Genomic DNA, 17495 nt, shown 5'->3' on the forward strand with positions numbered 1-17495 from the left:
CCCAATGATGAATGTAACTGTATTTTATAACTAAAATATACCAATAAAATTAATGGAAAAAAAGAGAAAAATCCTGCATTAGCAATTAAATTATAAACCAATATTTAGGATATACACATTTGTCACATCTTCTCTCCAAATTACTCTGTAATGTTCATATTATTTCCTGACGCAAATGTGCACACATTTACACAAATGCACATAAGAGAAAGCATGTAGATCATATTACACAATTGCTTATAAAGAAAAGGAGTAGGACAAATAAAAAATACCATTAGTGCATTAATATATAATAATACTACAATTTTCCCTCAGTTTTTGCACCAATCAGTTTGATGGTGTTTTCTGTGGTACTGCTTTTCATTAAAGAGAAAATTTTACTCATGGGAGATGAAAGACACTATTTGGGCCTAGAGATTATGGCATTGTGTAATTTTCTCTGGGGTTAGTAATCAAAAACATTACAATGGTGAAGGCCAATGTGATTTCATTAGTCCTTGCAAAATTTCACAAAAGGTTAGACATAATACCATCTGTTGCACAAGCCCTGTGGTACTTATCTGGATGGACAATTATTTAATAAGTGTTTATGTTTCATAACAGTAAAGGTATGAATTAGATGGAAAAGAAAAAGAGGAATAGCCTGTGAAAATATTTTCCCACATTGTCAGTAGTCTTTTCACACCGCTGGTGGTTTCTCTTGCTGTGCAGAAGCTTTTAATAAGAAGACATCCATCTTGTTTATTGTTTGTGTTAGTTCATGGGCAACTGAATTTTTGTTCATAAAATCTTTACCTACACCAAAGTCTTCAAGAGTTCTACCTAACCTCTGTTGCAGCTGATTCAGCATTTCTATTTTAATATTTAGATCTTTAATCCATTTTGATTTTAGTTTAGTGCATGGTGAGAGATATAGGTCTAGTTTTAATCTTTTACAAGTTGAAACCCAATTTTTCCAGTACCATTTATTAAAGAGGTTATCTTTCCTCCAGTGAGGGTCTTTGGCTTCTTTATCAAAGATAAGATGACTGAGTGTTTCTGGAGTGGTTTCAGCATCTTCTAATCTGTTCCACTGGTACTCATGGCTGTTTCTTTGACAGTACCATGCTGTTTTTATCACAGTAGCTTTGTAGTATAGTTTTGTGTTGGGGGGTGTGATAGCCCCTGTCATGTTTCTGTTAAGGTCTACTATCTAGAATATATAAAGAACTTAAAAAAAATCAGACCTCCCAAATTTAAAAACCCAATACAAAACTGGGCATCTGAAATGAACAGACATTTCTCAGACAAAGAAGTAGAAATAGAAAAATAAACCTGTGAAAAAATGTTCAACATCACTGGTCATTCGAGAGATGCAAATGAAAACAACACTGAGATCCCACCTCATTCAGAAGGAATGGGTGCTATCATGAAATCAACCAATAACAAATACTGGTCAGGCTGTAGGGAAACAGGAACCTTCCTTCATTGGTGGTGAGAGTGTAGACTGGTGCAACCACTGTGGAAATCAGTATGGAGATACCTCAGAAAACTAGAACTGGAAGTCCCATTTGACCCAGCTATTCCCCTGCTGGGTATCTTCACAAAAGAATTAAAATAATCATACCTCAGCGATATATGTGCACCCATATTCATAGCAGCACAATTTGTAATAGCTAAAACTTGGAAGCAGGCCAAATGCCCTTCAACTGGAGACTGGATGAAGAAAATGTGGGTTTTTAAAAATAAAATGGAGTAATACCATAAAAATGAGAAATTACAGACATTTGAGCTCAATGGATGCACAATGAGGTGATAAACTTAAGTGAAATAAATAGGATACATGTGTAAATACCAAATAGTTTCTCTATTCTGATAAAATGAAATTGTAAATAAGGATGAAAAGGTATAATAAATAATGTGAAATAGGAAGAAAAGGGGCAGAGAGGAAGGGGCAGTTGGAGAGGTAGGGGAAAGGAAAGAAAGGAACGGAATTAATATGAGAAAATGAAAAAATGGCAACAAAGTCTTTGTAAACAGTGAGGGATGGAGGAGTTGAAGGGAGGGCAGGGGAAGGGGGAAAATAAGAACCAAGAGAGATTATGTAAAGTTGCAAATTTGCAATGATGAATGTCATTATATTTTATACTTAAAATGTACCAATAAAATATAATTAAAAAAAAGAAAATTAAAAATACTTTTTTTCCTGTAAGGAAACTGACTTACTTATGAGAAAACAGTTCCCTCAATGCTACTAGATAGTTTTGCTTGAAACATCTGTAACTCTTCAATCTACTTGTCTTCATTTATGAAGACATTAGGAAAGTGCCTAATAACTTTTATTGTAAAATTTAAAAAAGGAAAATTTGATATGAAATTGCAAAATTAAACCCTGACTGCTTTACTGTGGAATTGTGTGACCTCCTGGAATGATCCTTATCAGCAACAGGCAAATACTTACTATATGACCACATAATGTAAATATTCCTTTTATATCTGTCAGATTGATAAATAATTTTACTTTTTACTTCATCATGTACTTATAAAAGACAAAGTGATCTTATTTTACATTCATCCACACTCACCTGCAAATGGAAAAGATACTAAAGACCTCATTCTGCTAGCTAAAAGCATGACTTACTGGACAAGGCATGTTCCAGTTGCCTTTCTGTCTGTCTTAGAAGCTTTCTTTCCCTTCATAAATTATTTTTTACTCTATAAAAAAAAGCATGTATGACAGCTACCAGCACACAGGAGGCTTCTGGCTCAATGTGCCACAGCTCTCACTACAGAGTAGGAGGTTTCCAGGCCAACCTAGCCCCACTCCCAGCACAGAGGAGGTAAGCCGTGAGTGGGCAAGCAGCAACCTGTCACCCATTGTCAAAAGGAGAAGACACATAAACAAGCCTCAGAACCAGACTTCCAGATCACCTACAGCAACCAAAAAGGGAAACAAGATGGCACACTCTGATACTCAACCACCTGGACTCAATGAACTAGCAATGAAAGAGGATCTGGAAAAAATGAAAACAGAAATAATGTTTCCATAACAGCAGAGACTGTGCCCATAGTGCAAGACATGACTAATAAATCTAGACAGGATACAGATTAAAAAATAGAGGAGTTGTGGAACATGACAGAATCCCAACATACAAAACAAATGGAATCCATAAAACAGAATCAAACAGATTTCCCAGAGATTAAAAACTCCATTGAAAGTTTATGCAGCAGAATGAGCCAATGTGAGGACATAATTTCAGATATAGAATATAAGATTGCAATTAGTGACCAGGAGAACAAAATTGCTTTAAAATTGTTGGAGACCATGAGAAATCAATCCAGCAGCTGATAGATGATGCAAAGAAGAATAAAATAAGACTGATTGGAGTCAATGAAGAAACAGGAGAGAGTGCAGGTGACATAAAGAAACTGTCCACAGAAGTAATGGCAGAAAACTTCCCAAGCAGGGAAAAAGTATTTGACATAAAATAAATGAGGCATATAGGACTTCAAATAGCTTTGATCAAAAAAATCCACACATAGGCATATAATTGTTAAGATTCCAGAAATCCAACAGAAGGAAAAAGTTATACAAGCATTTAGATAAAAGAAACAAATCACATACAAAGGAAAGCACATCAGGATCACAGCAGACTTCCCAATGCAAACCCTCAAGGCAAGAAAAGCTTGGAGTGACATATTCCAAGCCCTAAATGACAAAAGTCTCCAACTCAGATTGATGTACCCTACAAAACTATCTTTCAAAATTGATGGAAAAATAAGATAATTTCATGACAAAGAGCACCTTAGGAACTTCATGAATACCAAACAAGAACTCCAAAAAATTTTAGATATTATCTTAAGAACAATGATGATCACATCCCCAGGAAGCACAGGAGAATGAATCCATCAGGCACAACAAAAAATTAAATGTAAATGAGGAGATCCAACAAGAAAGAAAAAATCATGACAAGGATAAGTCAATACATATCAATTATAACCATCAATGTTAATGGTCTGAATTCACCAATCAGAAGAAATAGAGTGGCAGAATGGGTCAAGAAGCAAGACTCAAGAATATGCTGCATACCAGAAACACACTTAATTCAAAAAGAAATTCATAGACTGAAAGTTAAAGGGTGGAAAATAATACTCCATATGAGAGGAACCTGAAAATAGCGGCAGCAGCTTTGCTCTTTGCAGATCAAATGGATTTCAAGCCCACACTGATTAAGAGAGACAAAGAAGGACACTACATCCTTGTAATGGGAACAATCCAAGAGAAAGAGATGATAATCATAAATATCTATGCAGCAAACTCTAGTGTGCCCTGCTATATGAAAATGCTAATGAACATGAAAAATCATATAAGCACTAATACAATCATATTGGATGACTTCAATACCACACTATCACAAATAGATAGAACAACTAGACAAAAAACAATGAAATACTGGAACTCAAACTCTTGAACAAATGAACTAGACATATATTTACAGAGTGTGCCCTACAAAATCAGAAGGCACATTCTTTTCAGCTGCACATGGGTCTTTCCACAAAATAGACCACATGCTAACTCATAGAACATATTTAGGTAAACACAAAGAAAATGAAGTTATCCTCTGTATATTGTCAAATCATAGGCTGATGTTTATGGATATCAATAGCAAAAGAAACCACAAAAATTTCATATACACATGGAAATTGAACAACATAATTCTGAATAACCAATGGATTACAGACAAAATTAAAGAAGAAATCAGACAGTTCCTTCAATTAAGTGACAATGACAATACAACATATTGGAATCTATGGGACACAATGAAAGTGGTCTTACTAGGGAAATTCATAGCAGTGAATACACATATTAGGAAAACAGAGCAACTGCACTTAAATGACCTGATGCTGATCCTCAAGCTTCTAGAAAAAGAAGAGCAGGACAAACCCAAACGCATTCAAGGGAGGAAATTATAAAGATCAGAACAGAAATCAATGCAATGGACACTAAGAGACCGATACAAAAACTCAATAAAGCCAAGAGTTCGTTCTTTGAAAGAATGAACAAAATCAAAAAACCCTCAGCCAACCTTATCAGACAAAGGAAAGAAATGGCCCAAATCCATGTAATTAGGAATGTAAAGGGTGAAATTTCAATGAAATTCTGAAAGCCAACGGATCATCAACACCTACTTCTAGAATCTATACACCAATAACATGGAAAGCACAGAAGAAATGGACAGATTCTTATATACATATGAATTAACAAAGTTGAACGAAGAAGACCTAAAAATTCTAAACCCAATAGCAATCAATGAAATTGAATATGTAATTAAAAACTTAACACATAAGAAGAGCCAGGGTACTGATGGCTTCACTGATGAATTTTACAAGACATTAATATGAGAAAATGAAAAAATGGAATCAAAGTCTTTGTAAATAGGGAGGAATGGTGGGGTTGTAAGGAGGACAGAGGAATGGTGAAAAAATAAGAATCAAGTTAGATCATGTAAAGGTACAAATTTCCAATGATGAATGTCATTATATTGCATACCTAAAGTGTAACAAATGAAATAATGTTTTCATAAGACAAGTAAATTAATCTGATGCTGGAAAAATAAAATGGGGGTAGAGGGCAGGAGAAAAATAATTGAATTTAAATATGTTATGTACATGTACTGATCCTTTACAGTGAATGTAGTCAGTATAACTGCAAAAATAAAATGGAGGTAGCAGTATAAAAAGAATTGAATTAAAATATGTTATACACATGTACTGATCTTTTACAGTGAATGTAGTCATTATTATTGCAAATATGTATCAATAACAGAAAAAATAAAATAAAATTTTCCTGTACTTAAAAAAAACTGATAGAGAGTTACATACCTGTAAAAATTATTACCAAACAACGAGTAACACTTTAATTTATTGAATTGTACATATATGAATTTAACTTCATCAAAATTCCTACAAAAATGTTTTGGAGTCATGATTTTCAAGATTCCCTTTAGGTAATGTAGCTACTGTATCACTAGATATGTGTTACAAGACAGTCACCTTGCATTTGCCACTGTTATTGCATTTTGAAATACTGCTTGAATAATACAAGTGCCTGAAACGTACTGGTCATTAAGTCCAAGCTAGCTGAAATTACAAAACATTAAAAGAGAAATTAAATGCTCTTATAAAATCATGTCAACTTTTACATTTGGCTTTTCTCTGCTATTAGTTTGCCTGCTTTATCAATTTGATATATGTACTTTGATCAGTCCAAGTTATCTTTTAACTTTGGACAATTTTTCCCTAAATATAAGCATGAGTAATGACAGAAGGTAGCAAAATTTGAAAAGAAATGCTTCATCTTACCAAGATCTCCAAGAAATGGATCTCAGCTCTTCTGTTGCTAGAATTGAGTTTCTATTTCATGTTTAGAAGCTGTGGAATGGTGGTGGTATTGCTCATGGAATGCAGCCATTGTATGATACAAACAATATAACAGAGGAACTTATTCAGAGGGGGCATGAGGTGTCATTTCTGAGACCTCCACATTTCATTTGTGTTGATGTTCATTCATCAATCTGGAATTAAATTTGAAACATTTACTACATCCACCAATAGCAATCAACTGGAAGACCTTTATATTCAATGCATCACCAAGAGCATGAATATTGAATCAATAGATACACATTTGGCATATTTTCCACTCCTGGAAGAAATTCTTCTAGAATGTACTGTTATTTGGGAGAATATTTGTAAGGAACTGGTTTTAAACAAGAAACTTATGACAAAACTCCAGAAATCAAGATTTGATTTCCTTCTTGCAGTTCCTGTTGCCCTTGTGGTGACCTGGTGGCTGAGCTGCTAAAAAATACCTTTTGTGTACAGACTCTGTACCTCTCCTGGTTTTCAACTAGAAAAAGATGGAGAATGGATTATAGTTTTTCCTTCATATGTACCTGTCAAAACTAAGTGGTCAAGTGATCTTTATGGAAAAGGTAAAAAATATCACATGCATGCTTTATTTTGACTTGTGGTTTGAAATGTTCAATGAGAAAAAGTGGAATGAGCTTCATAGTGAAATCTTATGTAAGTCATGCTTTTTAAAAAGTTTTATTTTACTGGTACATTTTAGGAATGAAATACAACATTCATCATTGAAAATTTGAACTTTTATATAATCTCTCTTGGTTCTTATTTTTTGTTCCTTCCCCTGGCCTCCTTTCTACCCCTCCATTCCTCCCTATTTACAAAGACTTCGATTCCATGTATTCATTTTCTCATATGAATTGTTACCTTCTTTTCTTTTCCCAATCCCTCTGATTCCCTATTCCCCTTTGGACCTTTTATTCCCTCTTTCTCAATATCTATTATGCCTTTTGGCCCTCAAGTAAACTTTCAGTTTCTCATTCCAGAGAAACTATTTAGTATTTACACATATGTGTCCTATTTATTTAACTTCAGAGTTTGGCCTCAATGTACATCCATTTAGTCATAACTGTCCCTAATTTCTCAATCTTTATGGCTGAGCAGTATTCCATTTTATAAAAAAAAAATTTCCATATCCAGTCTCCAGTTACTGGGCAATTAGGTTGTTTCTAAGTTTTAACTATTACAAATTGTGCTGCTATGAACATGGGTGCACATACATTGCAGTAGTATGATTCTTTTAATTCTTTGTGGAAGATACCCTGCAGGGGAATAGCTGTGTCAAATGGGACCTGTAATCCTAATTCTTTGAGGGATGTGCATACTGACTTCTACAGTGGTTCCACCAGTCTACACTAGCACCAGCAGTAGAGGAGTGTTCCTCTTTCCCCACAGCCCCACCAGCATTTGTTATTGGTTGATTTCTTTCAGGGTTGAGGTGAATCTCATTGTTTTCAATTCCGTCTCTCGAATGACCAGTGATGTTGAACATTTTTTCATAGGTTTATTTGCTATTTCTACTTCTTTGTCTGAGAAATGTCTGTTCATTTCAGATGCCCATTTTCGGATTGGGTCTTTAAATTTGGGAGGTCTAATTTTTTTAAGTTCTTTATAGATTTGAGATAGTAGACCTTTGTCTTAGGGAAAGCTGATAAACATTATTTCCCACATTGTGGGTGGTCTCTTCACACTGCTGGTGGTTTCTTTTGCTGTACAGAAGCTTTTAATAAGAAGAGATCCCACTTGTTTTTGTGTGTGCTAGTTCACAGGCAACTGAGGTTTTGTTTATAAAGTCTTTTCCAATGTCTTCAAGAATTCTTCCTAAACTCTCTTCCAGCTGGTTTATTGTTTCTCTTTTAATATTTAGATCATTAATCTGTTTAGCACTTATTTTAGTGGATGGTGAGATGTTTAGGTCTAGTTTTAATATTTGGGAAGTTGAAACCCAGGTTTTCCAGCGCCATTTAATAAAGAGGCTATCTTTCCTCCAGTGAGGGTGTTTGCCTCCTTTGTCGAAAATGAGGTGGCTGGTTGTGTCTGGCCTTGTTTCTGTACCTTGTAATCTGTTCCACTTGTCCTCAGGTCTGTTTCTTTGCGAGTGCATACTGGTTTTTTTTATCACAGTAGCTTTGTAGTATATTTTCAAGTTGGCGGTTGTGATACCCCCTGCCACGTCTCTGTTACCCAGAATTGCTGTTGCTATTCTGAGTCTCTTCTTGTTCCAAATGAATTTTTGGATTGTTTTCTTAAGATATATGAAGTATGCTGCTGGGATTTTAATTAATATTGCATTAAATCTATATAGCAGTTTTGGAAATATGGCCATTTTCTCTATGTTGATCCTTCCTACCCAGGAGCAAGTGATGTCTTTCCATTTTCTGATATCCTCTTCAATCTCTCTGTTCTGAGTGCTATAGTTTTCAGAAAAGAGGTCTTTGATTTCTTTGGTTATGTTGATTCCTCGATATTCCAGTTTTTTGGATGCTATTGTGCAAGGAATTGTTTGCCCTATTTCTCCCTCAGTGGGTCTGTTGTTCATGTAGAGGAAAGCAATTGATTTTTTTGTGTTAACCTTGTATCCAGCTATTTTACTGAAATTGGTTATTAAGTCTGCAAGACTTTTGGAAGAGTCCTTGAGGTCTTCTATATATGGTATCATGTCATCTGCAAATAATGACAATTTGACTTCATTTCCTATTTTATTCCTTTTGTATCTTTCTCTTGTATAATTGCAATGGCTAATCTTTCCAAAACTATATTGAACAGGAGTGGTGATTGTTGACATCCTTGTATTTTTCATGATTTTTGTGTGAAGAATTTCAGTTTTTGACCAATTAGTATGATAATGGCTGTTGGTTTTTGATAGATGGCTTTTATCAAATTGAATTAGAGCCTGTCTATTCCAATTTTTTGTAGAGTTTTTATCATAAATGCTTGTTGGATTTTGTCAAATGACTTTCCTGTATCTATTGAGATGATAACCATTTTTTTTGTCCTTGACTCTATTGATATAGTGCATTACATTGATTGATTTGTGTATGTTCCACTATCCCTGCATCCCTGGGATAAATCACACTTGGTCAGGTTTAAGATCTTCCTCATGATCTTCTGCATTCTATTTGCCAGTATCTTATTAAGGATTTTTTCATCTATGTTTATTATTGAGATTGGCTTTTAATTCTCTTTTTTGGTTGATTCTTTCTCTGCTTTGGGGATCAAGGTGATGCTTAATCCCAGGAATGAATTTGGGAATACTGCTTCCCTTTCTATTTCATTGAAGATTTTAAACTGTAGAGGGAGAAGTTCCTCTCTAAATGTCTTGTAGAATTCAGCAATGAAGCTATCAGTACCCAGGCTTTTCTTGTTGGTAAGTTTTTAATTACATATTCAATTTTATTTATTGATATTGTGTTGTTTAGAATTTTTAGTTCTTCTCCACTCAACTTTGATAATTCATATGTATATAGGAATCTGTTCATTTCTTCTGTGTTTTCTTTGTTATTGTTGTATAGGTTGTAGAAGTAAGTATTGATGATCATCTGGATTTCTGCTGGGTCAATTGAAATTTCATACTTTTCATTCCTAATTGCATGGATTTGGGCCTTTTCTTTCCTTTGATAAGATTGGCTAAGGTTTTTTTCATTTTGTTCATTCTTTCAAAGAACCAGCTCCTGGCTTCATTGAGTTTTTGTATCAATCTCTTAGTCTCCATTGCATTGATTTCCACTCTGAGCTTAATAATTTCCTCCATTGTATGAGGTTTGGTTTTGTCCTGCTCTTCTTTTTCTAGAAGCTTGAGATTCAGCATCAGGTTATTTAACTGAGGTTGCTCAGTTTTCCTAACATGTCTATTTACTGCTAAGAAATTCCATAGTAAGACGGCTTTCATTGTGTCCCATAGATTCTGATATGTTGTATTGTCATTGTCACTTAATTGAAGGAACTGCCTGATGTTTTCTTTAATTTCATCTGTAACCTATTGGTTATTCAGAAGTGTGTTGTTCAATAACCATGTGTTTATGAAATTTTTGTGACTTCTCTTGCTATTGATCTCCAATTTCATTGCCCTATGATCTGGTAATACAGAGGGGATGACTTCATTTCCTTTGCATTTACCTAAATATGTTCTATGAATGAGTATGTGGTCTATTTTGGAGAACGACCCATGTGCAGCAGAAAAGAATGTGTGTCCTGATTTTGTGGGGTGGAACACTGTACAAATCTGTTACATCCACTTTTTCAAGAGTTTGATAGAGTTTTAGTATTTTGTTTCTTTGTTTTTTGTCTAGTTGATCTATCTTTTTGTCATAGTGAAGTACTGAGGTCTCCCACTACTATTGTGTTAGTGCTTATATAAGTTTTCATGTCCATTAGTATTTGTTTTATAGTTGGGAACACTAGTGTTTGCTGCATAGATATTTATGATTGTCATCTTTTCCTCTTGGATTATTCCCATTATAAGCATGTAGTGTCCTTCTTTGTCTCTCTTAATCACTGTGGGTTTGAATTCCACTTGGTCTTCAAAGCGGATAGCTTCTCCTGCTTTTTTCAGTTTCCTGTAGCATGGAATATTGTTTTCCATCATTTATCTTTCAGTTTTTGAGGTTTTTTAAAAATTAAGTGTGTTTCTGGTATGCAGCATATTATTTGGTCTTGCTTCTTGACCCTTTCTGCTATTCTATCTCTTTTTATTGGTGAATTGAGACCATTACAATTGGTGATTATAACCGATACATATTGACTTCTCATTGTCGTGTCTTTTTCTTTTTGTTCAACCTCCACCTTAACATTTAATTTGTTGTTGTGGCTGATTGATTCATTCTGCTCTGTACCCTAGGGATGTGATCCTCATTGTCTGTTTAAATATTATCTAAAATTTTTTGGAGTTCTGGTTTGGTATTCATGAAGTTCCTAAGGTGCTCTTTGTCATGAAAGTACCTTATTTTTCCATCAATTTTGAAAGATAGTTTTGCAGGAAACATCAATCTGGATTGGAGGCTGTTTTCCTTTAGGGCTGGAAATACATGTGTCACTCCAAGCTCTTCTTGTCTTGAGGGGTTGTGTTGCAAAGTCTGCTGTGATTCTGATGGCCTTTCATTTGTATGTGATTAGTTTCTTTTCTCTAAATGCTTGTAGAACTTTTTTCTGTTGGGTTTCTGGAATCTTAACAATTATATAACTATGTGTAGATTTTTTGATCAAGGCCAGCTGGAGTCCTATATGCCTCACTTATTTTATGTCAAATTCTTTTCCCCTCCTTAGGAAGTTTTCTGACATCATTTCTGTGAATGGTTTTTTATGTCACCTGCACTCTCTCCTGTTTCTTCATTGACTCCAATCAGTCTTATGGTACTCTTCTTTGCATTGTCTAGCAGCTGCTGGATTGATTTCTCATGGGTCCTTACAATTTTAAAGCAATTTTTTTTTCCTGGTCACTAATTGCAATCTCATATTCTATATCTGAAATTCTGTCCTCACATTGGATCTTTGGGCTGTGTAGCCTTTCAATGGAGTTTTCAATCTCCGGGAAACCTGTTTGCATCTGTTGTATGGATTTCATTTGTTTCCTATATTGGGATTCCATCATGTTCCTAGGCTCCTCTAATTTTTTTATCTGTGTCTTCTCTAGGTTTATTAATCATGTCTTGCACTAAGGGCACAAACTCTGGAATTATGGAGAAATAATTTCTGATTTCATTTTTTTCCAGATCCTCTTTTGTTGATAGTTCAGGGAGTCTAGGTGGTTGAGTATCAGGGTGTTCCATCTCGTTTTCCTTTTTGGTTGCTGTAGGTGATCTGGAAGTCTGGTTCTGAGCCTTGTTTACATGTCTTCTCATTTGGAGGGAGAGGGTGGGTGTTTTTTTGCACACTTACAGCTTACCTCCTCTGTGCTAGGAGCAGGGCTATTTTGGCCTGGAAGCCTCCTACTCTGCACTATAAACTGCTTCTCATTGACCCAGAAGACACGTCTGTGCTGGGATCAGGGGTAGGTTTGCCTGGAAGTGTCCTACTGTGCACTGGGAGGTGCAACCCATTGACCCAGAAGCCTCCTCTATGCTGGGAGCTGTAAGTCATGGATTTTTTTAAAAGAGTAAAAACACTCACGAAGAGCAAGAAAGCTTCTCGAGAGACAGTAAGGGAACTGGACCATGCCTTTCCTAGTAAGTCATGCTTTTAATTAGTACAGTAAGGCCTTTAATATATTTTGCATTTGCAAGTGAGCTTGGGTGAATGTAAAATAAGAGGACTTTGTCTTTTATAAGTACATGATGAAGTAAAAAGCAAAATTATTTGTTGGGCCAGGGATTTAGCTTAGTGGTTCCAGTGCCTCCTCTCAAGTGCAAAGGTCCTGAGTTCAATCCCTGGTAACAAAGAACAAACAAACAAACAAACAAAAATCCAAAAAACCAAAATTATTTGTCAATCTGACATATAAAAAGAATACTTACATTATGTGGTCTCATTGCAACCCTTTGCCTGTTACTGATATAGATCATTCCATGAGGTCACACAATTCTACAGTGAAGCAGTAAGGCATGAATTTTGCAATTTCATGTCAAATTTACCTTCTTTTTATTTTACAATAAAGGTCATTAGGTACCTCCCTAATGTCTTTATGAATAAAGACAAGTAGATTAAAGAATTAAACATGTTTTAAACAAAACTATCTAGTAGCATTGAGGGAACTGTTTTCTCATGAGTAGATCAGTTCCCTTACCAGAAAAAAAATCTATTTTAAAAAAAAATTTATTTTATTGGCATATTTGAGGTATACAATATAATGACATTCGTTATTGGAAATTTGCATTTTTACATAATCTGTCTTGGTTTTTATTTTCCCCTTCCTCTGCCAGCCCTTTAACCCCTCCATCCCTCTCTATTTACAAAGACTTTGTTTCCATTTTTTTATTTTCCCACATTAGTTCCATTCCCTCCTTTCCTTTCCCCTAACCCTCCAACTTCCCCTTTGCCACTTTTCTTTCTATTTCACATTATCTTTATATCTTTTTGTCCTTATTTACACTTTTAGTTTCTCACACTAAAGAAACAATTTGGTACTTACACACATGTGTCCTATTTATTTCATTTAAGAGTATCACCACAATGTGCATTCATTTAGCTTAAATGTCTATACTTTGTCATTTTTTATGGCCAAGTAGTACTCCATTTTATTTAAAAAACCCACGTTTTCTTTATCCAGTCTCCAGTTGATGTGCATTTGGGCTGATTCCAAATTTTAGCTATTACAAACTGGGCTTCTATGAAAATGGGTGCACATATATCACTGTGGCATGATTCTTTTAATTTTGGGGGAAGATATCCAGCAGGGGAATAGCTGGGTCAAATGGGACTCCCACTCCTAGTTCTTTGAGGTATCTCCATATTGATTTCCACAATGGTTGCACCAGTCTACACTCTCACTAGTAGTGTAGCAGGGTTCCTCTTTCCCCACAGCCCTGGAGTATTTGATATTGGTTGACTTCATGAGAGTAACCATTCTGTCTAGAGTGAGGTGGAATCTCAGTGTTGTTTTCATTTGCATCTCTCAAATGACCAGTGATGTTGAACATTTTTTCATATGTTTATTTGCTATTTCTGCTTCTTTGCCTGAGAAATGTGTGTTCATTTCAGATGCCCATTTTTGGATTGGGTCTCTAAATTTGGGAGGTCTTATTTTTCTAAGTTCTTTATAGATTCTAGATAGTGGACCATAACAGAGACATGGCAGGACGTATCACAACCCCCAACTTGAAACTATACTACAAAGCTACTGTGATAAAAACAGCATGGTATGGGCAAAGAAACAGACCTGAGGCCAGTGGAATAGATTAGAAGATGCAGAAACAACTCCAGAAACACTCAGCCATCTCATCTTTGATAAAGGAGCCAAACACATTCACTGGAGGAATGTTAGCCTCTTTAATAAGTGGTACTGGAAAAATTGGATTTCAAATTGTAAATGATTAAAACTAGACTTATATCTCTCACCATGCACTAAACTAAAGTCAAAATGTGTTAAAGATCTAAATATTAAAATAGAAACGCTGAATCAGCTGGAACAGAGGATAGGTAGAACTCTTGAAGACATTGGTGTAGGGAAAGATTTTATGAATGAAACCTCAGTTGCCCATGAACTAGTAAAAACAATCAACAAGTGAGATGTCTTCACATTTAAAAGCCTCTGGACAGCAAGAGAAACCACCAGCAGTGTGAAGAGACAACCCATAATTTGCAACAAAATCTTTACCTGGTGTTCCTATTTTTTCTTTTCTGTATAAATTATACCTTTACACTTGTGAAACATAAAAACTTATTACATAATTGTCCATAAAGATAGGTACTACAGGGGTTGTGCATCAGATGGCATTTTGTCTAATCTTTTGTGGAATTTTGCAAGGGCTAATGAAATCATATGGGCCTTCATCATTGTAATGTTTTTGATAGGTAATCCCAGAGAAAATACCACAATGCCATATTCTCCAGAGCTCTAGATAATATCTGTCATCTCCCTTGAAGAAAAATTTTCTCTTTAATAAAAAACAATATCACAGAAAACACTATCAAGCTGATTGGTACAAAAAGTGAGGGAAAATTATAGTATTACTAAATATTAATGCACTAGTAGTTATTTTTGTATTTGGCCAACTCCTTTTCTTTATCAGTAATTGTGTAATATCTATATGCCTTCTCTCATGTGTATTTGTGTAAATGTGTGCACATTTGTGTGTGTCAGGAAAAAAATAAGAACTTTACAGAGTAATTTGGGGAGAAGATGTAACAAATGTATATATTTTAAATCATGGTTTATAATTTAATTGCTAATGAAGGATTTTTCAATTAGGTAATATAGTCAGTTTTGACTTTTATTTTAATTGCTCCTCTTATACTGTCTCTTATTTATTTCATGCAAATTATTTGGAGACTTAAATGAGTTTTGTGTCTTTAATATTTCATATGACACATTGTGAGCACTGAAAAAAGTTACTTATGGATATATTGATTTTACATGTAAATTTTCTAAACTCTGTAGTAATTTTTTAATCATTTTATAATTTGTGTGAGTTTCCAGAAATTTCTTAGAACATCACCTAAAAGCAAAGTACAAAAACCACAGACATTCACAAGGTGAGTATTGTGGTTTGGATATTCTTTGATGTAGTCCTAAAAATCCTATTTATGTCCAAATCAATACATGATTATCTTAAAACTACACATGGTTCCATTGAGAGTTGGAAATATGTGTATTTGATTGATCTGATTTCTGGCTTGTTTACATATGATTTTTTGCCCATAAAATTTATAGGTAGTAGAACGTGTTGGTATAACTGGCTATGGGGGACCCTCATGATTTCACTGTGTTCCACAAAGAGATCTTTCTTGCACTACAGTGGGAGCATCTTCCCCAGTCTTTCCCCGGTGAAGATGTGGTCAACTGGTGGAGTGCCTCCTTCACATTCTAAAAATATCCTTTGAAGAACAAAAGGTCCTAGGAAAAACTCATTTGCCAGGAAAGCTTGACAACTCTTCTGATTTGTGGTTCATGCTCTACACCAATTTTTAAAATTCATGTCTCTATAGGAAATAATATTTCCATATTTCTTAATTATCTCATATTGTCACACCAAAAGGAGAAGGGTGGAGGAGACAAAGATTTCCTGAATGACTTGTAAAAATCATAAAGTTGACCAGAGAAGCAGCACACTGACCCCATGGGAAAAGCAGACCTGCATGGAAAGAGTAGGTTCCTATTCCCATGTAAGCATGTAGGGCTATGTATGCCACATGTATGCTGCCCCCTGAGACAAGTGTGCAAACACCCACCAATTCCAAGCTGGCTCTGAATTTTGCTACCCTGTGGCATGGGGTAGCAGAAGTGAAGAATATCCACATGACCTAATCCTGGATGAGGACAATGCTCATGAAAAGAAGGAAGCAACCAGACTGCACAGCTGTAGACAATGGGCAGCCCATACCCACTGCCACGCTGGAGCCTAACTCCAACAGAGACAATAGGGCTGATCAAGTTCCCCATTTACTAACGAGAATAAGGAGCCACCTTGGCTTGGATGGTAAACACAGTGTAGAGGGAATAGGCAGAGCAACCATGGATGCAGAGAGGTCACCTTGAAAGCCCACTGGCCTTGAAGCATAGAAAATTTTGATTGGCTGGATCTTAAGACTGCACTTCCTGGAAAGCAACCACTAATTCAGTGACTCTGCAATTGCTTCCTTTGACTCAACCTTGTTTTTTACCTTTTATTCCTATTTTGTATCATTTTTATCTCTCCATTAGGTTTTTTGGAGGAGTTATTATTTTTCCCTTTGTTTCTATTTTAATTTTTTTTCTCTTTTTCACTTCAACCTTTTCTCCTTCTTATCTTGGTTTTTTATTGTTTTTCCAGTGTTCACATTTTTTCTTCTTTTTCTTGTTTGATTTTTTTCTGTGACTGTTCTCTATGAATAATAACTCGTCAATAGGTCCCAATATTTTCCTTTCTCTCCTTTTAAAAGGCTATTGATTAGATTTTCATATTTTGTTTTTGTTCCTAGTTCCCCACATCCACTACTTTACTAGTATAACTACTAAGCTCATGGATAGTTAAAATTTATACTACTGTGGTTGAACACAGTGCTAGTGTAACTAGAGAAGAAATAATTCTGTTTGGTAGATATTTACTATAGATCAAATATAGGTTAATATTTGTTTTGTCTTAGTGCTCATACTGTAATGATGCATCTCTTTTCTGTGGTTAAGTCTGATACATTTTGATTCCTGTGGTTAGTAAATATCTAGTACACATTTGATGCTATAATTGATTCAGATTTATTTATTTAGGAACAGGGGATCAAACTCACAACCTTGCACTTGCGGGGCAGGTGCAGCACCACAGAGCTGAATCCCTGGCCAGATGCAGATTTTATTACAACAGCTAAGATGACATACCTGTTTCTTTTAAATGGCTTTCTTGGGATGGTAATATTTGGATTGCCTTGAGGTCACTAAAAGTACTCTGGCACATTGCTGGAAAATACTTTAAACTCCAATCTCAGGTAAATGGAGAAAGTTAAAATGCATGACAGAGTGAAAGGCC

The 17495-nt window shown here is 35.2% G+C and overlaps 1 pseudogene; it reads left to right on the top strand.

Annotated features, from left to right (window-relative positions):
* Window positions 1-6328: 6328 nt before the first annotated feature.
* LOC147830290 (UDP-glucuronosyltransferase 2B17 pseudogene) lies at window positions 6329-17006 on the top strand (annotated as a pseudogene).
* The last annotated feature ends 489 nt before the right edge of the window (window positions 17007-17495 follow it).

This window comes from Heterocephalus glaber, unplaced genomic scaffold (assembly GCF_053883595.1).
Source record: "Heterocephalus glaber isolate CG9 unplaced genomic scaffold, H.glaber_assembly_v1.0 deba00000281, whole genome shotgun sequence".
NCBI classification, from domain to species: domain Eukaryota; kingdom Metazoa; phylum Chordata; class Mammalia; order Rodentia; family Bathyergidae; genus Heterocephalus; species Heterocephalus glaber.